This window comes from Hibiscus syriacus, unplaced genomic scaffold (genome assembly GCF_006381635.1).
Source record: "Hibiscus syriacus cultivar Baekdansim isolate YM2019G1 unplaced genomic scaffold, ASM638163v2 tig00110328_pilon, whole genome shotgun sequence".
In the NCBI taxonomy this organism is placed as follows: domain Eukaryota; kingdom Viridiplantae; phylum Streptophyta; class Magnoliopsida; order Malvales; family Malvaceae; genus Hibiscus; species Hibiscus syriacus.
This window is the reverse complement of record NW_024062685.1, coordinates 7261545-7286586: the sequence shown is the minus strand read 5'-3', so window position 1 is coordinate 7286586 and position 25042 is coordinate 7261545. Positions and strand designations below refer to the sequence as shown.

Below are 25042 nucleotides of genomic sequence, written 5' to 3'. Positions count from 1 at the left end.
AACAATATCAGTTGTAAGTGGAGGATACGTTTCTCATACCTACAACTAAAGATGTTGTGGGAAGTCACAACGTTCCACAACCAGCACAGTTGAACGTTAAGCTCCTACACTCAAGACCACAAGCACTTAGACTCCAACGTCATATGTGCTTACGTGAAGCTATTGGTCAAGAAAAATATGCAGATCTCGATATCAATAATTGTGGCATCAATACAGAATGCATATGGTTATATTCCGTGTTATTACAACTCTTGGATGGTCAAATGGAAAACTATGACACTACTCTACGGTGATTGGGATCAGTCGTACAATGAGTTGTCCCATTGTTGCACGTGATGAAATATTTCATCCCATGGACCATTGTTTGCTCCTATACTTATCTTGCAACCACATTTGATGGACAAGTTATCTCTGGGAAGAAAGTTTTCGGAGGCTTGTTCTGGGCTTTCAAGTTACAAATTGAAGGCTTCCATTATTGCAAACAGATGGTTCAAGTGGATGACACTTTTCTGTACAACTTATACAAACATGCCTTTATGGTAGCTGTTGCACAAGATGGTGACAGAAACATCTTCCCCATCGCCTTCTCCATTATAAAATATGATCTGAGGAAATGTGGATTTTCTTTATGTCAAACTTGCGCTCCCATGTTGTCACCCAAGATAGGGTTTGTATGATCTTAAACTATTCGCATGGGTTGTTGGCCACGATTAACAGACCGAAAGTAAGTGGTCACATATTGCTTCAAATGCTATGACAAAGTTCAAGAATAAGAAGATAAAGAAATAGATTATTATCATGGGTAACATATTCAGTTGTGTTGTGTGGTTTAAGTGCTTCGCAATTGGTGCAAGTGTACATGTCGCAATTTATATTATAGAAAAGATATTGTCTCCACAGGGATTGGTGAAACTCTGTATTCTAACTTCTTGCACTATAAAAAAGAAATAAATTGGTGATGGTAGGAGTTCTAATTAACAAGAAAAATAAAGATGCAAGTAATTAAAAGAAGAATGTAATCGAATAAGAGAGCAGGATGGGTTATCGTGAGTTGTGGCGTGTTGACTGTATGAATAGTTTGAGTAATTGATTGTCGGGGCAACTTGATTATCATGACAACTGAAAATGATTCAATTTTCATAGCAACTGAGCTCCTCTCTTCAAAGTTCGACAGAGCGTTCTTCAATGCCATCTTGTTATCCCTAACCCGAATGACTGGTTAATTGTGCATGCCCTGGTGATACATCCATGCGTTAACCATGGGTAAACAACAACCGATCTTGCGTTCTTTTTAGTTGTTGAAATCTGAATCTTATCCCTAAGATAGATTAACCTTCAACAAGGTTCATTCAAATGAAGATCATGTTCATCGTTTCTTGAATCTAACTCTCCGGATATTAGATAAATGGATAAATTCTCGAGATCATCTCCCAATTCACTCGAAATCAATTAAAGAACCAAGAATGAACAAACTTTGAATTTAAACCGCAATCAAGTACTTAAACAAATCCAAAAGTTTTCACAACCATGAAAACCCAATAAACCAAGCCAAATAAATTTAGTTCATGGTTGGGTGCAAAAAGAAAGAAAGATAAAGATTTTTCAACAACATGAATAAAAAATAAATAAATAAGAAAATATGTACCCAACTTTTCTCTTTCTCGTCCGCCCCCCTTTTCTTGTGCTTTTGGTTCTAGATTTATGGGAGAAGATTAGGTCAAATTGGTTATTGTTGAGGATGAGTTTTAGTTGGAATAAAAGAGAGAATAAATCTCTTTTATCTTTATCCTAAAACTCCTTGCAAATTTGACTTCCTTATCTCCTTAAAACTCCGCTTGGAATTCTAACTTTTAGGGCTCTCCTTTGATTTGACGTGATTATCTTGATAAGGCGAATTTATCCATTCAGCATTATCCTACACAAATCAACACACACTAGCAATGTCTTTTCCATAAAAACCAACCAAAATGTAATATCAAACTTAATGGTGAAGGAAACTATGAAACTATGCATGAAAGACTAATAATGCAACTAAAATGGACTCAAGTCTAATAATAATTATGAGTAAAATGGTAGAAAATATAGTACTTTTATACACTTAACATGTTTACCTTTCATTTTTTGGTCTTAATCTTCGCTTATTTATTATACTTACACCTAACTATTTTTCCAGGCTATGCATTACTACAATCGAGCTTCTTTGCAAGACTGGAAAACTTGAGAAAGTATGAAAAAGAGGTGTATAACTTTGCAGTTGAGATACATCGGGAAAGATGGACACAATCATATGACGATCAAGGTCGACGTTACGATCATATGACAACTAATCTTGCTTAGTGTATCAATTCAGAGCTAAAAGGTACTAGACATCATCCTATGTCAAATATTGTTTGGGAGACATACTTTAGTTTGGGTAAAGTTTGGGCAGACAAAAGTGCCCAGGTAGAGACAATATTCAACGAAGGTAGAAATTGAGTTCCATATCTGGAGAAAACAATGAACAAAAATCAACATCAATGCATGTTCGTAATTTCCCCATACTGAAATCTAATTATATTATCCAAGCACTTGTTCGACCACATGAGGGTGGGACTTCTACCACCTATAATGGTAATCTGAATAGAGGATTGTATGATTGTGGTCGATTTCAAGCCTTCAGATACCCATGCGCTCATTCAGTTGTTGCATGTATGCATGTGAATGTAGACCCATATATTTAAGCTGATGATTGTTATAGCTTGCATATTATGCGCAACATATATAGTTGCAAGTTCAAGTATCTCCTGAACGATCCATATTGGCCACCTATTGTCTCTGAAGAATGGTTGCTCAATCTGCAATTATGTAGGAAGTTGAGGGGTCGTCCTAAATCTACTCGAATTCATACTGATATAGATATCGAGCAGGCCGAAACTATGTGGCCACTGTAGAGGTAAAGGGCACAATAGGAAACATTGTCCACATCTTCCAAGATATCGAGCAGGCCGATAAATCCTTTGTAATGGTATTTGTACCGATTTTACAAACATTAATAATATTTTTTATTTTTTATGTTTCATATATAATTGCGAACTATAACGCTTAACTAAAGTCAAATCTATATATTTATTTAAAACATTTTCTCAAGAAAATAAACATCTTTTCCTCTCAAATTTTACATTATTTTTCTTATTATTGATGACTCGTCTGCTGCGTCGGCTTGCTAACTCTCCATTCTTCTTCTCATCTTTCTTTTTCTTCTTCTCCTTCTTGTTCTTGTTCTTTTCCTTCTTATTCTTCTTCTTCTCATCCCTCTTCAACTCCTTATGTTAATCAAGAATACACTTTATTGATTCTTTCACCCACTCCTCATCAAAGACGAGCTTGAATCTGAATCATCTGAAGAGTAATCACACCAAAGATGATATTTCAAAAATTGCTTGAAATATTCTTCCCACAAGTGCATTTTTGCTTCTCCTATAGCTCTATCTCCTATAACCCAACTCATTCTTCCCACAACGACTCTTTTTCAAACCTAAAACGGCTATAAAATTTTAAACCTAAGGAACTCGTTTTTTATATATAAAAAAAATCACTTAATAATCTTGAAGAAATAATTTTTTAATAGAACTCACCACCTCAAGGTGACGAGTTCCAAAGGAAATATTAAATTATTGGACCCGAATAAAAAACTTATATCCCATGGAACTCCTCATTGACAAGTTCCTCCTACACTGTAGAAAATGTCTTAGATTCCAAAAATAATTATATTAGGTCAAATAATTCTACCGCATTGGGCAAAAAAACCAAGAAACTATAGAGGCCAAAAAAATAATTAATCTAATTGCACTTCAAGGCCTGTTGTTGGGACACCATCAAGGTACATTGTGATGCTTCCTTTGATCTCTGGTCCTGTAAAGTTGGTATTGCTGTTAGACTAAAATCTACAATTGTGTGTATATATAGTTATTATAAAATATAATATAAAATTAAATAATTAATTATATTATACATATCATAGATATTAAAATGTCAGAGAGTACTTTCATGTATTTTTAGAGATATTTTGATATAGGAGAGTCATAGTGTTTTGGAGTCCCTCGGTGATCGTGAAAGATGAGAATGATATGTAAAGAGACTTTCTAATAATATATAATAGTTATAAGATGTATAAATTAAACTATTTTTGTGATTAAAGGAATAAACATCAATAATTGTAGTACATATGTTTGTTTAAGCAAAATTATTCAATAGAAGTCGTTGATCTGCCCTGTAAAAGTTAAAACATTAAATTCTAAAATTTAAACTTAAATCCCATATAGAACCCTAAACCCTAAAATAATCAAATTTATGTAAATTAAAATTTATATATATATCATATTATTTTTCATATTCAATAAACATTTTAAATACACATAAAAATATTATATAGGTATCTAAATTCCAAATATGTATTTATATTATAAATCATCCAGGGTCGGTCCTAACTTTTTTTTGGCTCGGAACGAAAATAAAAAAATAAACCCAAATTCAAAAGAAATTTAAGGAATATGTAAAATAAAATTTCTATTAGAATTTTTTGAATTTTAACAAATAGTAATTCATTACAATATAAAAAATGTCAAGAAAATATATTTAAGCATACAAATACTTATAAAAAAATTACTTTCTAGCATTTCTTGATGCAAAATCATTGTTGTTAGTGTTAGTATTAATGTTTTTCAATATATTTTTCTCAATACATAACATAGCATTTGAAAATAAAATAACTATCTTATCTAGAATTTGGAAATATATAAAAATCAAAAGAAAGAATTTGAAAACATGATCCACCTAGAATTTTAAGAAAAATCTTCAATATGGTTCAAGCACCACAATTGATGATAAACAATTATGACTTTGTATTCGTGAGAAATATGAGAAATTAAAAAGTGAGAATAATACTTTTTAGAGGAATTGTGAAATATGAAAGAAAAAAGAAACATGTTAATCATACTTAAATTTTTTTCCTCTCGTTGTGTTTTGAAAAGAAAAAAAATAACGTTGCTGAAATTTTTTTGCTATGGAAAATTGATTTGGTGAACTGATGGTGGAAATTTGGAAAGAATAAAATTAAATAGATTCAATTGGTTTTTTTTTAATTTTGAAAAAAAAATATTCAATTAGAATTTTATAGGATTTTAAGCAGTTTATTAGCGTTAATATACAAATTTAATAATGACAATTGACACTTCAATAAACTCATAAGCCACATATTTTTCAAATTTATTATAAAAAATAAAAAATATTATACTAAGAATTTTATTTAATTTATGGGCCCTGGATGGGCACCCTTCTATCTTGGGCCTGGACTGGCTCTAAAATCAACCTTAATCTAGGTAATATGAACTTCAAACCCTATTAACACTTCTCCGACAATTTTGAGTGTTTGGTTTTATTTAGATCGAGTAAAATGCTTGTCTTTCAAGCATTTCTTTTGGTACAAAGATTCCCTACTTAAGGAATTACGATAGCTGAAATTTGATTCCATACTTGTATTTTTACCCATCCGAATTATTGATTGATTATACTGAATCGAGTTTTGTAAAGATTCATTATGGAGGTAATTCTCTCAATTCAGTTTATTTGATTCATAAATGTCAGAATTCAAACTTCTAATCTTATCTAATGAATTTAGTATCTCATCTCACTATAGTAATTAATTAATTATTAGTGATTTCATACCCTTTTTAACTAAGAACCCACAAATGAACAGAAGTGAGATTATAAAACGACAAACAACTTACTATATTTTAATGCAGATTTCAAGAGGGGAGGGTTTTGAGAAATGAAGTGAGCAAACTTTAGTCATTGGCCTTTACTTTATATAGCCGGAGAAACAAAAGGAAACATGAGAGAAATAGTAGAAAATCCAAAAAAAAAAAGCAAGTAATAATATATCTTAACAGTGTATATTATACTAGTTAAACATGTACAAAGAACAACCCTTATCGGAATTAACTTGGCCTGGTCTTTGGCCATTCTTAAAACAAAAGCCCCTATCCATGAATCTCCTTGTCTTAAAATAATAATAAAAAAAGCAAAAATGGTGGCAGTGGGAGACCTCCAAAAATTATCCAATGAAGACCAATGAGTCGCCATTCTTAAGGTTTTGTCACCTATCACAAGATGTCTCGCAACTCAATAAATCCGAACTCATAAAAACCATAGAAAAACGAACATTTTTAAACAAAATTATCCGATGATGATTATCAGCAGTATGCTGGAGGAGTTCCATTGCCTATCACACACCTAGGCTCGACCCTTGGGTTGTCTCCTGAAACATATAATTTCATGAAGAAAGAAAATATACTATAGAAATATAGACAATTTTGGCATAAAATTCAAAGTGTATATACTAATTAGAATTTCATTGTGAAGGGGACTTTGGAATGCATCTTTCTCTGAGATAAAGTGGACAGGTACGTACTTCCCTTTGTCTTTGTTTCTTTCCTTATCGAAATCAGAGAAAGATCGGTTTAAAGAAACTTTTCTAAAAGATCAACACCAACTTTGAAATGCAAATGTAATTGCAAATTTGTGAATTCATTTACTGAACCCAACAATACTGTTCGGACTTAGCTGAAAGTGTTATTTTTCTCATGTATTTTTGGAGGAAAAAAACATGTTTTTGTTCCGATTCGCAATCAAACATGGGACAAAAATATGAGACATTGATATGCAGTTGATGTTATCTGAGGCAAGAACAAGTACCTGTTGTGAATGGGATCAGGTCCATTAGGGACTCTTCTCCTGCTGACATAACTGAAATGGAAATCCTGGTGAGAATTAAGCTTCTCTTTCAAAACGGATTCCCAGCGTTTGAACTCTCGAGTTGAGGAAACCGTTATCGACTTTGACGTCGCGGTTTCTCGGTTCACCACGGTGCCGATGAAAAATAACCAAATAACTCCCACAAGCAGTACTGCAACTCCGAACAAAAACTTCAGCGTTCTACCACCCTCCCCCATAATCTTTCTGCAGTTTTTACAAGTTTTCAACGAAGAATTGCCGGCCATTGAATAGAAAACTAATGGCAAACATGTTGTGATTTAGGGGAGGGGAACATGTTGTGTTTAAGAAGCCATGTGTGATATTTAAAGATGAAAGACGACTGAAGCACCACTGGGTTTTTTTCCCTAGTAATAAGTTGTTTCATTATGTTGATAGAACAGGCCCCCACCGGAGGATCTTTACTAACAATATGCCCCAAGTGGTTCCCCACTAAGGTAATCATCAAAGTGCCACATTTGGGAAAGAAAATTTACTCAAAAATGGAAAGAAATGTTTGATTAATTTAAAGACATTAGCTTCCCAAAACATGGTTTAATGGTACTAATGCTTTAAACGGATTAGATGCCTTGACTGTCCACTATTTTGCCCCTTCAAATATCCATCTTCCTTTAAAAAAGATATAAACAACATCAAATCCACATAAAAGGAAAAGGTAAAGATCAAAGAAGAGAAGACCAGCTTTCAACCGGGGTCATCTCATGTTTCTTGGACTCGATTTGAGTTTTGAATAAATTATTCGATTCAAGTACGTTTAATTTTTTTATATAGAATATTAATATATGTGGGGATATTCTTGAAGAATCATATATATACTTTTAAATTTTAGTATATGTTATACACAATAGAGGACGTATGATCTTATATTAGAGGCAAAGTTCTATAATTTTAGATGAAAACAAATTATCAATAAAAATACAAAGATATATATATATATATATATATATATAGTATAATTTAAAATTTGTGGGGGCGATTGTCTCCAACCGCCTCCACAGTTCCCTCGATAGGTTAAACATATATTTTAAATGAAATGAAAAATTGGAACAATATAGTGGACCGCTCTTCCCATGTCGAACAAAAAATGGCTTCTCTTTATTGGATCCATGCCGGAGAGAGCAGAAGAATGCAGGTTCAAAAATAATATGTGCTTTAACAAATCTACTCACCATTGGAAAAACACATGTAGGGTTTGTTGAGGTGCTTTGGATAAATGTAAAACTCCAATGAGGAACAGTTCCATCACTAACAGAAAATATAAAGGCTATGTAGTTGGAACTATCGGACATTAAAGAATATTTCTCGTCATAGAAACTTCAACTATACGGGTAATATTAAAATGTATTTATAGTATAGGATATATTGCTGAATACAATAACATTCCAGTAGAATTTGGAAACCCAAAAATACATTAATGGTCCCTTAATATTGTCGAAATTCACATTGAAGAACCGCATCAGAAAATGTATTGAATCAGTCTCAATGCTTGTTTTAAACCATAAATTAATTTATGTTCGAGTACAGAAATAGTAGACAGAGATTACATTTTTGTATTTTATTCATTAACATTACGGGTATATATACAAGTTTAAAGGTCATATAATATGTGAAGTAATAACATACACTAACAAGCATTGTCATATATTAAATACAATATACATCAACCCTAATATTTAGCCTATAAATATGTAACAACATTCAAGTGGTAGCTTCATGTACACCTCATCGTCATCCATTGCAGCACACCGTGCAGGATATTTTACTGCCTCATGGTAATAGGTACCGGATTGCAGCACGCCAATCATAATTGAACATGTATAGTTAAAAATGTTAAGTACCCAATTGTAACTTAAATATTAATTAAATCTTTAAAAAATTAAATATCTAATTACAAAAAATATTGAATGTCGCATTAGATATAAATATTAAAACTATGTACCTAAATTTATATTTACCCTTTTAATTATTAGGCGCTATAGCCTACTGTGATTTTGTTGTTCCATAATACCTGGTTAACCGACCGAAGTAATCCCAATAAAACTTATAGCCAATTTTCAATTACTTAAAGGTTTTCTCGGCCCAATAGGTTAAACGGATAAATTATTTCGGAAAATAGGACAAATAAAAATTTATTTTGAGATATATGAAATTTCTACAATGTTTATAGAACTCGTCATTGAGATATATGATATTTTTTACAGTGTCTATAGAACTCGTCACGTCAAGGTGACGAGTTCCAATAAATATATATATTTTTTATTCAAACTCATCAAGAGATGAGTTTGAATAAAATATATTTTTTATTAAAATTTATCACATCGAGATAAAAATTTTGAATAAAAAATATTTTTTATTCAAATTAATTACCTCGACGTGACGAATTCTATGTCAATGTAACAAATATCGTAAATCTCTAAATAAATTTCTATTTACCTTATAGGGCTAATTATTTACACGATTTTGCCTTATTGGGGGCAGAAAAAAAGTAAAATTAACCCAGTAAGGTATATGGGTTTTTTTATTTAGCCCATTAGGGTAAGTCAAAATTTATTTTAGGATCTATGGTATTTTTTACAATGACATGGAACTCGTCACGCCGAGGTGATGAGTTCCAATAAAAAAAATATTTTAACTTTTTACTTCGATATGATAAATTTTAATTAAAAAAATTATATTTTATTCGAACTCGTCACCTCAGCGTAACGAATTCGAATAAAAAATATTTTTTTTATTGAAACTCATCACCTCGGCGAGACGAGTTTCAATAATACTGTAGAAAATATCGTAGATCCCAAAATAAATTTTGACTTACCGCTAAATAAAAAACCCATTATCTTTATTGGGCTAAATCAGCCCAAAAAAAACTTATTAAAACCACTGTGAAAAGGCCCAAAATTATCCATCGTCCTATTCTATAAATACCCGTTCCATTCTACTGTTTTCCAAAATTTAGCTGTTGAATCAGAATTAAAGTTCTTTTTTTTCCCTTCCCCAATTTTTGATTACTTATTTTATCATTTTTTTGTGATTATTGTATCGATCACTTGATGAGAAAAATAATAAAATTGCAACAATATGATTGGATTTATTCCGTGATCACTTGTATTTAAATCTCTGATGATCATTCTTTTAAAATTTTCCTCTTGAGATTCCTTCGAAATTAACTTTTCTTCTGTGTTTAATGCGGTAAATAACTTAATCAATTTTTATTTTGTATTTTTTCTTAAATTAATAATTCATGGCTTCTGAGCAGAAATTTGACTTGTTTTCAATAATCATTTTAGCAACCTGAATCAGTGTTTTCGGTAATGATTTTATTTGATACTTGAAAGTGAGTTGAATTCTTTATTAAATGAAACTAATTTGTTTCTGCCATGGGAACGACAGGTCCCCATTTGTTATAGTGATCGGGCTAGAAGAGACACCTATTCTTGATTTGACTGGTTTGATCGGCCGACCAGGTTTGTTTTTTTTATTCAGTGATCATTATTAAAATCAATGCCGGCAATTTGCTTTAGATATAGAGTTCGAGTCTTCACATCCTCGTTACAGTAGAAAATTAATGTTTAAGAACAGGTTTTCTACATATATATTTATCTTTAGAAGGGCAGGGAGTTGCCATAGATTGTGACTAAAATGTTAAAAAAAAAATACCAAGTTGATGGGATTTGGAGCTTCTTTAGTACTTCTTATGGATAGGAAATTAACCACTCCAAAAAAGGCAAACATTGAATGAACAAAGACCTTGACTGCAATTTTATAAATCAAATCATGTTTGTTTCTTTACTTCACTTTCTATGGGCTTTGAAAATTTGGTAGAAATTCAGTTGTAGTGATGGATATGAACATTCAGTTGTAGTATATGGATATGATTACAGGGACCGAAGCAAGATTTTGTTTTAGGAAGGGCGAACTTGAACTTATAAAATTCTATGGAGGCGAACTTGAAATTATAAAATTTTAGGGGGAGAAATTAAATTTTTAATAGAAAAAATATAAAATATATGATAATTTTAAATTTTTAGGAAGCGACCGCCTCCACCCGCCTGCCTAAGTCCATCCATGGATATGAATATGTATTTGGTATTGGTATGTTCATTTGTTTCTGAATTATTTCGTATATCTAAAATAGCATACCTCCATACTTTACTCAAAGATGTGTTAAATACTAATTCTTAAAATAAATAGTGCAGCTTTAGGGAGGAAATTTGATTGCCTATGTAATTTCTCTAATATTGTAACACACTGAAAATTTTCCAAATTAAAAACCCTAGAATTTGGGAAATTTTGACCTAAATTCCTAAATTAAAATCAGTGACCAAATTGTAAAATCGCAAGGTTTGAAGTCGTGTTTCGAAAACCCTATAATGTTTAATGGTTTATTTTGTAATTAATCCATTTTTCTTTTAAACTAAACTCTTCGTCCCCCGATTATATCTTCTCTGCATTGGACCCCTTATTTTCTAAATAAAAAAAACAAAACCCTATCGTCGAAACCTTGTAGCAGTGCCGCTCCTCGTCTTCACCTCTGATTTGTCGTCCCGTCTCGTAGGTAAGGTCGTTGTTCTTCGTTCATGTACCTCGACATTTCCCCATCGCCATCATCGTCGTTGAACGGCATCGGTTTGTGAAACCCGTGAGCCTTGGCTCGCTCTCGTCGCCGTGGGGGTCTCGCGTCGGTCGTGTATGGTCGAGCACTCGTCGAGGAAGACTCGAACGACCTGGGTCGTGGCTGAACGACGTTGTTTGGCCGTGGAAAGCTTCTGCCGGTTGTTGCCCTCTTCCGTTGGCGTCGCCGATAGCCATTTAATGTCATGGCAGGGCTGATCGTGGTATCTTCGACCCATGGAGACTACTGTCGGTGCACCCTTGTCGCTGACAGTCTTATTTTATTTTATCGGCATACCATTATATTCGAATCAGAATATGTTGTCAAGTCTCCGTTTGATATTGAAAATAATTTTAAATAGTCGTAAATTATTATTTCTTAAATTGGGATTTCTGATTTGGGACTTAAATTCAGACGTTGTAAATTTGCAGGGAACCGAGTTACCTCGTCCGCCACTGTTGCCCGCGAACTTTGAACCGACCCGTATTAATCGTGTTGAGCGTGAGTGATAGTTAATTTAGACATTTGAATTTGTCAGATTAGTTAGATTAGATTATTTATTTATTAAATTAATATGTAGGAATTTATTCGGTTCGAACTGTTGATCGTGATAGGTGCTACGACCGACAGTAGCTATTTTTGTCAAGGTGTGTCTCTATCTGGTGTTAAATTAGTCTGCTAGAATTGTTTGATTGTCTGAATTTGAGTGGAAGCATGATTGTTTTATGATATTGTTGAATTAATTAATATTTCGGATAGCATATTGATTGAAAGTTGATTTCGAGCATGACGGTTATGTGACTTGATGTATAAGTTGGAATTCAGAAAATTATGTTGTGACATGTGATATTTATCGGATTCGGATTATGCATTGTGTTCGGACTCTTGAATCATGTAAATGCATTCTCATTCAGATCAGATTGGAATTCAGATATATAAATATTCGAGTATGTGTTATTCATATATGTGTTATTCGGATCGGATATCAGATATGCATGCCATTTGCATGTCATATTGGGTTTGGATTGTTAGGGAAGTTTAGTGTTTTCACCCTATGAGGTGAATTTCACTTCGGATTCAGTGGCCTCTACCTTTGTGACGGACTCCACTTCGGTTGGTGTTAGTAGTTAGAGTGGTTCTGGGGAACCTACTCTTCAGATATGGTGTGTTTGGCGTATGGGTGGGTGCATAATCATCTGCACGACATTTAATGAGATTGTTTACGTTATCTTGGATCATGAATATTAATGATTGAATTAGACTATGATTATTATTGATTGATTCGGATTATGCTATGACTTGTTTTTGTTTGCACTTTAGAGACATATTAAGCTTTATAGCTTACACCCCATAGTTTCTCTCTTTCAGATAATCAGATTAGGAAAATCGGTACTTGGAGTTGCAATATTACCCATGTTTTATTTTATTCAATATGATATTTTTACTTGGATTTTCTATTGCACATTTAATTAATATTTATATTGGACATTATTTTTTATGTTTAATTATTTTGGGACATTAAACGTAAATTTTGTTTTGGACATTGAGACTTGAATTTTGAATTCGATAAATATTTGATTTATGTTTTAATTTTTATTTATTTATTTCGGTCACCTTAAGTGTTTGAAATCTATAAACGCAGAGGTAGTTTTAAATGTATTTTAAATAAGGTTTGGGTATGATTTTGGGAAATTTAGTTCAGGTTTAGGGGTTATATTTGGTGGTATCAGAACCCAGTTCAACCCTCGGACTATGGAGCTCTGAATTTTTGACCAAAAATGATTTTTAGATATATATAAATATTTTCAGGTAAAATCGAGATTTATGAAATAAAATTATTTTTCTTCTCTTTCATTTTTCTTACTTTTAAAGAGTAAATAAATATTTTAGTTTGAAACTTCAAGTACCAACTCTGTCCTTAAGATTTTGTCATTTATAGATAGTTCATTATGTTACCTTGTATGAGTTCTCGATTAACTATCGGTTAAGGTTAAGTCTAGTTTAGACATCGATCGGAGGAATAAAACAAGATTAAGCTACTATCGTCGGGAGCTAAATTGTAAAATCTTGATAGGTCTCGGAGGTAACTGAGGCCACCTACTCAGACTGTGTATGTGAATCAATTTGGTAAGAGATAGAGAGACGATTCAGATTCCCAAGAATATACATGAGTTATACCAATGACATTTGTTGTTTCAACTGTTAGTGCTAGAGGTTTGACTGATACTCGAGGGGCACCACAATGCTCGTATTGCCAGAAGAGACCACTGGAGAGTGTTGGACGAAGGCTTGAGTATGTCCTTGTTGTGGGTCTTTAGAACATCATTTCAAGGAGTGTCATTTTCCACCTACTAGTTATTAAGCTCCTATTCAGTCTCAGGCTTCAGTCCAAACACCGATCCGAGGTAGAGAACAGAATAGACCGGCTGGCTGTGATACGGGTTTAGTTAATATAGGAAGATCGACTCAGAATAGGGGTCCTGATAGGTCAGCATCGAGACAAACTAGGTTAGTTTATGGTACTCGGAGGCACGAGGATCATGATGAGCCAGATGTTGTTACGAGCATTTTTTCTATCTATTCTATTTCATATTTTGCACTTCTTTATAACGGTTCTACTCACTCTTATGTGGCGAGTTCGGTAGCTAGGGGTCTTGAAATTTCTGATGAAAATACCGAGACCGCATCTCAGTTCATCTTCATGTGGGTACTCTGGTGAAAATTAACAAGGTTTATAAGAATTGTCTGTTAGAACTACACGGTGAAATCTTTTCGGCTAACCTAATGGAGTTGCATTTTGGGGAATTCAACCTTATCCTTGGGATGGATTGGTTAACCACTCATCGAGCTAATCTGGATTGTGATATGAAAAGGGCTACTTTAAAGACTCCTGATAATCGTGAAGTCGTCCTTATCAGAAAACGTCGTGGGTTTATAATCAACGTAGTGTTGACTCTTAAGGTTGAGAAGATGATTAAGAAGGGGGTCGTTGCTTAATTTGCTTATATTATGGATTTGAGGCAGTCTGACGACAGTATAAATAAGATCAGAGTTGCTAGAGAATTTTTGGACATTTTTATGAAGAATTACCTTGCGTGCCACCTAAGCGTAAGGATATTGAATTTGGCATTGAGGTATACTCAGGCTTAGTTTTGTTGTATATGGTACCTTACCGGATGGCACCTAAAGAGGTCAAAGAGTTTAAGGTTCAATTGTTGGACCTGAGTTTCATTTGACCGAATGTGTCACCGTGGGGAGCACTGGTTCTCTTTGTTAAGAAGAAAAATGGGACACTACGGTTGTGCATTGATTATCAGAAGTTGAATAAGCTGGCGATTAAGAACAAGTATATGTTACCTCGTATTGATTAACTTTTGCGATCAATTTCGTGGAGCTTTATTATTTTCTAAGATAGACTTAAGATTCGATTATCATTAGCTCAAAGTTAAGGATTCTGATGTGTCTAAAACGACTTTCTGGACTTGCTATGGCCATTACGAGTTTCTAGTTATTCGTGCGAAACAATGTAATGATTCATTTTCGATCCATCAGATTAGAGAGATTGATGGTGGTGTATCCCAAAATTTTACTGTTGATCAGGATGGTGTTCTGTGTTTCAGAGGTCGGTATTGTATTACGAGAAACTCTAGATTGAAACAAGTTATCGTCCTAGAGGGTCATGATAGTCTGTGTTCTATGCATCTTGATGGGGACAAGATGTATAGGAATCTCTGAGAGAGGTATTGGTGGAAAGGACTTAAGTGAGATATTGTCGGTTATGTATCTTAGTGTCTGACTTGTTAGAAGGTAAAGGCAGAGCACCAGCGTTCATCTGGATTGTTGCAGCTTATTGAGATTCCGCAATGGAAGTGGGAGCGTGTGACTATGGACTTTGTTTCGAGTTTACCTTTGACTCCGACGAAGAATGACCCTATCTGGGTTATCGTTGACCGACTTACCAAATCGGTTCACTTTATTCCGGTTCGGGTTGACTACCCTTTGAATAAGTTGGCTCGACTTTACATTTTCAAAATTGTCCGTTTGCATGGGGTACCATTATCCATCATCTAAGATCGTAACCCGAGGTTCACCTCAACGTTGTAAATTTTGCAGGGAACCGATTTACCTCCTCTGCCACTGTTGCCCGCTAACTTTGAGCGACCCATATTAATCGTGTTGAGTGTGAGTGATAGTTAATTTAGATATTTGAATTTTTCATATTAGTTATATTAGATTATTTATTTATTAAATTAATATGTAGGAACTTATTCGATTTGAATCGTTGCTCATGTTGATTGTGATAGGCGCTACGACCGACGTTAGCTATATTTGTCGAGGTGTGTCTCTATATAGTGCTAAATATTGTTTGTGATAATTGTTTGATTGTCTAAATTTGAGTGTAAACATGATTGTTCTGTGATATTGTTGAATTAATTATTATTTCAGATAGCATGTTGATTGAAAGTTAATTTCGAGCATGATGGTTATGTGACTTGATGTATCAGTTGGAATTCAGAAAATTATGTTATGTGACATGTGATATTTATCAGATTCAGATTATGCTTTGTGTTCAGACTCTGGAATTATGTAATTGCATTCTCATTCAGATCAAATTGGAATTTGGATATATATATAATATTCGAGTATGTGTTATTCGGATTAGATTGGATATCGGATATGCATGCCATTTGCATGTCATATTGGGTTTAATAGGGAAGTTCAATGTTTTTCACCCTATGAGGTGAATTTTACTTCGGATTCAGTGGCCTCTGCCTTTGTGGCGGACTCCACTTCGGTTGGTGTTAGTTGTTAGAGTGGTTATGGGGAACCTACTCTTCGGATATGGTGTGTTTGGTGTTTGGGTGAGTGCATAATCATCTGCACGACATTTAATGAGATTGTTTACGTTGGCTTGGTTCATGAATATTAATGATTGAATCGGACTATGATTATTATTGACTGATTCGGATTATGCTATGACTTGTATTTGTTTGCACTTTAGATGCACACTAAGCTTTATAGCTTGCACCCCCATAGTTTCTCTCTTTCAGATAGTCGGATTAGGAAAATCGGTACTTGGAGTTGCAATATTACCCATATTTTATTTTATTCAGTATGACATTTTTACTTGGGGTTTTTATTGCACATTTAATTCATATTTATATTGGACATTATTTGTTATGTTTAATTATTTTGGGACATTAAACATAAATTTTGTTTTGGACATTGAGACTTGAATTTTGAATTCGATAAATATTTGATTTATGTTTTAATTATTATTTATTTATTTTGGTTACTTTAAGTGTTTGAAATCTATAAATGCGAGGGTAGTTTTAAATGTATTGTAAATAAGGTTTGGGTACGATTTTGGGAAATTTAGTTAATGAGCTCTCTAGATTCAATGTAATTCTTTTAGGTCGGGTTTAGGGGTTACGAATATCATAAAAAAATTATTAACCATTTCAACCAGTTTATCCTAGTTTTCATTTTTCTTAAAATACTTTGCTTACAAGGATGGACTAAAGGGGAATTGGCGGGACAATCGCTCCTTGAAAATTTTAAAATATCATATATTTTAGATATTTTCTATTAATGATTTATTCCGTCCCCTGAAATTTTATAAATTCGCATCCCTTAAAATTTTAGAAATTCATCCCTAACATAAAATCTTACATCCTCCCTCGCAGCTTAACGTCCCTATATGATGCATGTCTATATCAGGGTATAAGATACTATGCTAAAAGGAAAAAACTGGATTGCATGGGTAGAAACTCGGTTGTAGTAGTGAGTAAGTTTGGTGGAATTTTAGATATTTTAGAAATGATGCATGTTTACAGTCTACATCAGAGTATAGGATACTATGCTCAAAGGAAAAACCTGGATTGCATAGGAAGAAACTCGGTTATAGTAGTGAGGAAGTTCGGTGGAAACTCAATTGTAGTCATGAGGAAATTTCAGTACCTATCTGCTTGTTCTCTATATATTGTCGGTTGATTCAGTTTTGCAGGTCATAACCACAAATTAGTAGAAAAAATATTAGAGGATGAGTGATATGTCAACGAGCCTTGGCTCAACAATGGCCACTTTTGCCATTGTTTATTCCACAGCAACTATGGTGTTCTTTTATACCATGGTTCGTGAACGCTTCCCTCGATACCTACTTGATGGTATTGAGAAATATGGCAGAAAACTGGCGAATCTTGCCTTACCCTATTCTCATATTACCTTCCCTGAATTCACTGATGCATATATGCGGCGTAGCTAGGCATTCACTGCGATTCAGAACGATCTCAGTGAGAAATCCTCCGCCTCTGCTAACAGGCTTAAGGCTGATTCCCTCAAAGATGGACTTTGGTGCTTAGCATGGATTACAATGAAGAAATTCTTGATGTGTCCGATGGAGGGATCAAAGTTTGGTGGTCATCAAACAGGAATGTCCCGAGATCGATGCAGTTTTCGGTGTATCCGGCTGTTGACGAGAAGTACTACCAGCTGAAATTCCACAACCGCCACAAGAAAATATTATCGAGTCTTATATTCCTAAGGTGTTGGAGGATGGGAAAGCGATAGGGCAAGATAACCAGCGACGAAAGCTTTACTCGAACAATCCAACCAAGTTTTGGAATGGATACAATCCCAAGTGGAGCCATGTTGCTTTTGAACATCCTGCATCATTTGACTCTTTGGCGATGGATGCAGAGAGGAAAGAGGAAATCAAGAATGATCTCAATACGTTCAAAGAGGGGAGAGATGATTATGAAAAGATTGGCAAGCCTTGGAAATGAGGTTATCTGCTTTATGGTCCACCTAGCACCGGCAAATCAAACATGATTTCTGATATGGCTAATCATTTGAAGTACGATGTTTTTGATCTCGAACTTACTGCAATCAAGGATAACACGGAGTTGAGGCTTTTGATCGGCACGACAAGCAAATCGATCCTTGTAATCGAGGATAACTATTGTTCTCTTGATATTACGTGTGAAAGAGAGCAAGAAGAGGGAGATAAAAGGAAGACGAAGACCTGGATCTAATCAGTAAGGAGCTGAAAAATGAAACGGAGGTGACAACACAGAGTAAGGTTACTTTATCAGGTGTTTTGAATTGCATTGGACTTTGATCATCATGAGGGGGTGAAAGAATCATTGTTTTCACCACAAATTACCCTGAAAAGCTTGATCAAGCTGTAATCAGGAGAGTAAGAATGGACAAACACATAGAAATGTCATATAGTCGCTTTGAAGCATTCAAGGTAAACAATTACTTGAAAATCGATTCTCATTTACTCTTTGAAGAAATCGGTGAACTGTTGGGTAGAACCGACATGACACCTGCAGATGTCGCAGAGAATTTAAACCCAAAGTTCAAAGAAGAGAATGTCGAAATGCGTTTGAACAGACTAATCGAAGCTCTCAAGGCTGCAAAGGAGGTAGAGGGAACTTCTAGGCCAAATGAAAAGAGAAAGAGAGGAAGCAACAATCGGAAAAAAGAGAAACATACATCATAATGACCTAATGCAGTAACTGGAGTTGTGTTTGCAGACATTGATGGGAAACAACTAGTGTCATTCCATCAATGTCATGTTGGATGGATCCATGAAGTAGATTCCATTGCATGATGATGGGGTTTCCGGTAGCTTAGTTTCTGCCATTTCGTAGCTATTAGCAAGTTGTAGTGCTTGGAGCTAGGGATTTAAATAGCAATATAGTTGTAGTAGTATCATCTAAAACTATTACTGCATGATCGTTATATTTGTAATTACCGCAATAACACACTATGTTCTAAATCTCTATAAACGTAAGCGCAATCGCGTTTTAAATACCTGCTCGGAGTTTAATTTAGGTACATCTTTAAGAGGTATTTTTTGTTTTCGAGTTGAGTTGCTTTTAGTTGGAAAGAGTGGTTTCTTTTTATGTGCATATCAATGTAGTTGAGTACCCAGGGTATAAAAACCAAAGAAGTGAAAGGAAAATGTGATAATCACTAAGAGATTGTGTGAAATAAGGGGAAAAAACATATTTTTAATAGCAGAAAGAAGCCATTCATGGATGTAAAATAACGCTCGAGAACAAATTATGTATGTACACATTATTTTTGTGCGAGGCTAAGGTACATAAAGATTTCATAGATTGTGACAATTGTATTATAATACAATTTGGTACCTAGGGATTAAGATCAGCACAAATGTTATAGATGGAGACCAAATTTTATAATATACAAGTTGGGACCTTCTTGAAACTTTCACATGCACAAGAAATCAACCACTCCGGACCTGACCAAAGTCTCATATGACGAGTTGTCTTATTTTTCCCGGCATTGAAATTCGGTAGAAACTCATAAAAAAAAAGAGTGCACAAGTGGGTGGAATATAGAAATTTGAAATTGTAATTCAAAGTTTAAATTCTACTTTTGTTACTTTTGATAATGAATCTGTAAATTCTTATATAAATTTTAATTAGATCTTATGTATATATTAACCTTAAACTTGAGGAGCTACTTTTAATCTAAATTTATATATATATATAACTCAGCAGAAGCCTATAGACGTGAAGAGGTTGAATAGGAATAGATATTAGATATTAGATATGCATATATCTATTATTAAAAAATCTTTTTCATAAAATATCATATTCTTAGGTGTAAGTAATATTTTTTTTTTGAAACATTAGGTGTAAGTAGTATTAATACTATAAAAATAAAATAATATATATATTTATTTGATTATTAAATTATATGATCGATTCTATACTGATTACTAATAAAAGAATTATTGATTATATCATTATGTTTCATTTTAAAACTCATTAAATTATCGATCTTTAAGTGTTTGCCAATAGGGACGACAACGGTCTGGTTAGGGTCAATTTTTTTGTCAGTCTGATTCGATTTGAAAATATATATTATTTACCTAAACTCTATCTGACCTGACTTAAAAATTTTATATCTTCCATCTGACTCGACCCGACCTTAAAAATATATATGATCCACCAAATTTTGATCCGACCTGAATTTTTAGAGTATAAATCTGAATCTAACTAGACTCGACTCGATATAAAATAATGATTTAATTAAAAATAATAATAAATTTTTAAGAAAATTATGTTATTATCTTCGGATCGACTCATGTCAGAGTTTTTTCACCCTCCACCCGAATCCAACTTTACCTGACCTCGCCTCTTAAAAAATCCAACCTAACCTGACTTGAATCCGAAATTTTATTTAAAAAAATACATCCCTATCAAATCGGTTCATATTGAAACTCGTTGGATTCAGGATAAATTGTCAACCATATTTGTATCGATTGTAAGGTAAACTATTATATTGATCATTTTCTTTTTTGTATTTGTACTTTTGCTCATTAAATTTTAAAAAAAATTATATTTTGGTCACTATTATTATTGATTTATTAAATTTTAGTCACTTATGTTATCGGTTGTTATATTTTAGTCATTAAGACGTTACCTTCAGTTAGTTTGATTATGTGGCATGTTAGTAAAAGAAGTTAATTTTTAATTTAACTCTTAAAATTTAGATAAAATATCAATTTAATCCTTAAATTTGATCAAGTCTCCCATCGTCGAGTGTCACTCACCTTTTATCATTTTTGGTCAACAATTAAATTTTAGGTTGTGTATTATTTTTACCACTAAACTTTAAATTATTTCAGTTTTAACAATGAACTTTAGTTTTGATTCAATTAGGACATTGAGTTGTTGAATCATTAAGAATATGATGAAGTGATCATTTTTCTTCATAGATTTAAGATTGTGTATCAATTTTGTCATTAACTTTAACAATACATTAATTTTAAGTTGTAAACTTTAGTTTATGTATCGATTTGGTCCCCTCAGAAAAATCATCAACTCTTTTAGTCGACGTTGTTGACCAATTATTTTCTGTTATTGGTCAAGATTCATGGCAAGTTTAATATCAAAATATTTGCATTTCACTCTGTTTTCTTCTCATCGAATTGATTTTTCACAAAAATCCATTCAAAATAGGAAAAAAAATAAAGGTTTGACGTTTTAATACTTCAATCTCCTCTGATGGTCATCCAATGACGTTAATTTGGAGGTATGTTATTTACCTAGTGAAAATTGAAGGAGGTTGTAAACTTGAATCAATCCTTATTTATGCACTAATTGAGAGATGGCGGCCAGAGACGCACACGTTCCATCTACCATGTGGGGAGTGTACCGTTACGCTTGAGGATGATTCAATTCAATTTGGGCTCCCGGTCGATGGAACTACCATTTTTGGTGTGTCAGATGATGATTGGGAGGTTTATGCATGGAGTATCTTGGAAGTTGCCCACCCAATTTTAGCGGTGGTTAAATAACATTAGGGTGGCTGAAAAGTGAATTTAAGGAGTTGCGAAAAAATTGTTCGGAGGACGAGGCAAAAGCATTTGCCTGGGCATATATACTATAACTCATTAGATGTATATTGATGCCCGAAAAATCTCGGAACCAGGTTCATTGTATGTGGTTGAGGCACCTGATCAATTTTGAAGTAGCCGGCACATTGAGTTAGGGGTTTATAGTTTTGGCACATTAAGATTATAGGAGGCATTCATAAGTTAATGTTGGTGATTTATATCGTGGAATAGAGTTCACATCTAAAGAAGAAGCAATGATGGTAATTAAGAATTACAATATTCGCAATTCTGTTCAATCCAGAGTCGACCGATCAACCACCGAAAAGTATGTATATTATTGTGTCCAACGTGATAACGACTGTAATTGGATGGTTTATGTTTCAAAGAGAAAGAAGATCGACTAATGAGAACTAAAAAAATATAGTGTTCCTTATACATGTTGTGCACAAGGGATCAACCAGGATATCCAAATTTGGACTCTAACGTCATTTGCCAAGCCATCATGCCCTTGGTCATAGCAAACTCCCACATACCTATTGCAGTGTTGATTTCTACTATACAATCTCAATATGGGTACACCGTCTCCTACAAAAAAGCATGGAAGGCAAAACAAAATGTCATTATAAAACTACATTGCGAATGAGATTCATCTTAAAATGAACTACCAGTTGGTTTAACCTGGTTCAACGACTGAATTCTGGGACAGTAGTTGAGTTCAAAGCTCGTCGTACCTACCAGAATGATCGAGTTCTTCGACATCATTGTCAATTCCACTGTGTTTTTTTACTTACCCACAATGCATTAATGCAATGAAATATTGTAAACTCGTTGTCCAAATCAATGATACATTTTTGTATGAAAAGTACAAGCAAGCTTTATTATTGGCAATTGTCCAAGATGGCAATCGCAACATTCTTCCTGTTGCCTTTGCTATTGTTGAAGGAGAAGATACAAAGTCTTGGGCTTTTTTCTTGAGAAATATATGGTTACATGTTATCGCAAGGGAACATATTTGTATCATTTCAGACGGTGATACCATTTTAATGTTGGTTGCCGCTCACCGGTTATATTTTTTCTTTGTTTTTTTAGTTTTTTTAATAAAAATAATTATGTCTTTGTGACATATTTTATGCCTTTATAACACATTTTTCTCTTCCTTTGTGGCACGTTTTTCTTTGATTTTTGGTACCTTACGATTTTTTATTGTTGTTCTTGTTTATCTTTTTCTCGGTGTTAAATTTGACATCGTTACAATTGATTAAGATGACGCTTATTTGTTATCATGATTATCTTCCCTTCTTTGGACCCTCATATTGGTTTAGATACGTGTTTTGCGTTTATGGTTAGTGTCATAACCATTTTTTTAGAAAACAATTAGGTTTAAAAATAATTATGACTTTATTTGAAAAATTGGTGATTTTGAATTAATTTGAATTAAATTAAATTGAATGAGAATCGCCATCGACCTTTGGGTTAGGTAGGTCGAATACCTAAAACGTCTTTTCAAAATAATTTTAAGAAAAATCGTTTTTTAAGAGAACAAAATTGGTTTGAGTTATTAGAAAAAAATTTAGGGGTTCAGAAATCGGTTACGCGTGGGGAAAGATAAGCACCCCACAACGCCCAAAATTGGTACTTAGCCGCTTACACACTGTCGAAACTGTGGAACTTAAAATTTGAATAAAAAATAAAATTATGATCTATTTATTGAATATTAATTAAATTACTCCAAATTAATAAATTAAAGAAAACTTTTTAACTTGATAAGAAATCTCGAGATTCGTAATCTTCCATCGGGAAAGCTATCTCATCTATTTCTCATCCATAAAGAAATATTCTATCTTCGAATTAATTTAAAAATTAATATAAAAAATTGTCATAGAAATAATCATAATTCATTTTCCTTGAACATACATCCTTTATACTAACATTTAAATATAACAAAATAAAAATAAAATTCAAACATTCAACAATATAAAAAATAAAGAAAGAAAATAAATAAAAATAAATAATGATTTTAATAAACTCATATAAAAGTATACGTGTTTTCAAGTTCATATTCCATTATAACGTCATATCGGATTGCACCACTTCGATCAAATGGTACTTTCCACGCACGTTCTACAAATAATGTTCTTGAAAATAATTTCGAGTGTATATATATTAGGGAAATTGTGAATATCAATCGAATTAAAGCACAACTAAGTTTAGCAGCAATATCCTAAATTAGTTAAGATTTATTATGAATAATAAAGCATCTATTAAGTTTTATATATATATATATATATATATATATATATATATATATATATAAACATTCCATAATAATAATTCATAAAAAAATGATGAAATAAAATAAAATAAAAAACTCAACACAAGGATTAAAATGTTAAACATATAGTTAGCAAAGGATCTAAACAAAATAACAAGGTCTAAGGAAGCAAATAACCCAAACTAAATTTAAACAATGAGTAAAAAATACATCAGGAGAACCTTATGGGCCAAAGGTGTAAATTACCATTTTCGTACAGTAAATAAAGGACTAAAATAATGAAAGAGAAACATATAGGTCATACTCAACATTTAACCCAAAATACAGAAGCCGTGATCAAAATGTAACTTTCATAAATATAAAGGATAATATCTAATATCCACAAAATATACACAACAACAGCATGGTGACCCATATACAAGCTTTACAAATGTGGGGCATAAAATACGAAGCAAATAAATTACAATCAGTGACTATAAAAGAAATTTACAAAACCTAGAGGCCTCATGACATAATTTAGCCATGCGCTGAAATTTTAACCCCGACCCCTCTTCAAACGGTGTCATTTGGGACCATGGATATAAGGCCAGACGAAAGGCTTAATCTCAGCCATATTTCTCATTCTCTCGTTTCCTCTTCTTTAAAAAAACAGAGAGCAAAATGCTCTCAAACCACTATCCCTCTTTGCCTCTTTCTCCGTCGTGGAGAAATAAATAGAAGCCACGGCCGTCGTAGATCGGCGATGATAGTTAAAGAAACCTCATCCAAAACAGACCTTCCGTCTTCCTCTCTCTTTTCTCTTAGGAAACAGGCCATTCCACTACCCAAAATCGAGATCCCCCACTCAAAACCCTAGATCTAAGAAAAAAATATAAAGGTTTTACCTTTGGTGGTGGTGTCTTCTAGCTCCGGTGAGGCCACGAATACAAGATCTAAGGTAAGTTTCGGTTTAGTTTCCTTACTTTCTCTCTTT

The 25042-nt window shown here is 33.3% G+C and overlaps 1 long non-coding RNA gene, 1 other non-coding gene and 1 pseudogene across 3 annotated transcripts; all 3 read left to right on the top strand.

Annotated features, from left to right (window-relative positions):
• Positions 1–9848: 9848 nt before the first annotated feature.
• On the top strand, positions 9849–9933 carry LOC120118879. The gene has a single exon (XR_005515789.1). It is a non-coding gene; the product is annotated as a small nucleolar RNA Z199 (small nucleolar RNA).
• Positions 9934–11272: 1339 nt separating this feature from the next.
• LOC120118764 lies at positions 11273–12126 on the top strand. 2 transcript variants are annotated; one of them, XR_005515780.1, is made up of 3 exons: positions 11273–11667; positions 11851–11920; positions 12000–12126. It is a non-coding gene; the product is annotated as an uncharacterized LOC120118764 (long non-coding RNA). The 2 variants fall into 2 exon arrangements; XR_005515779.1 differs by having other exon boundaries at positions 11273–11671.
• Positions 12127–17262: 5136 nt separating this feature from the next.
• LOC120118387 lies at positions 17263–19102 on the top strand (annotated as a pseudogene).
• The last annotated feature ends 5940 nt before the right edge of the window (positions 19103–25042 follow it).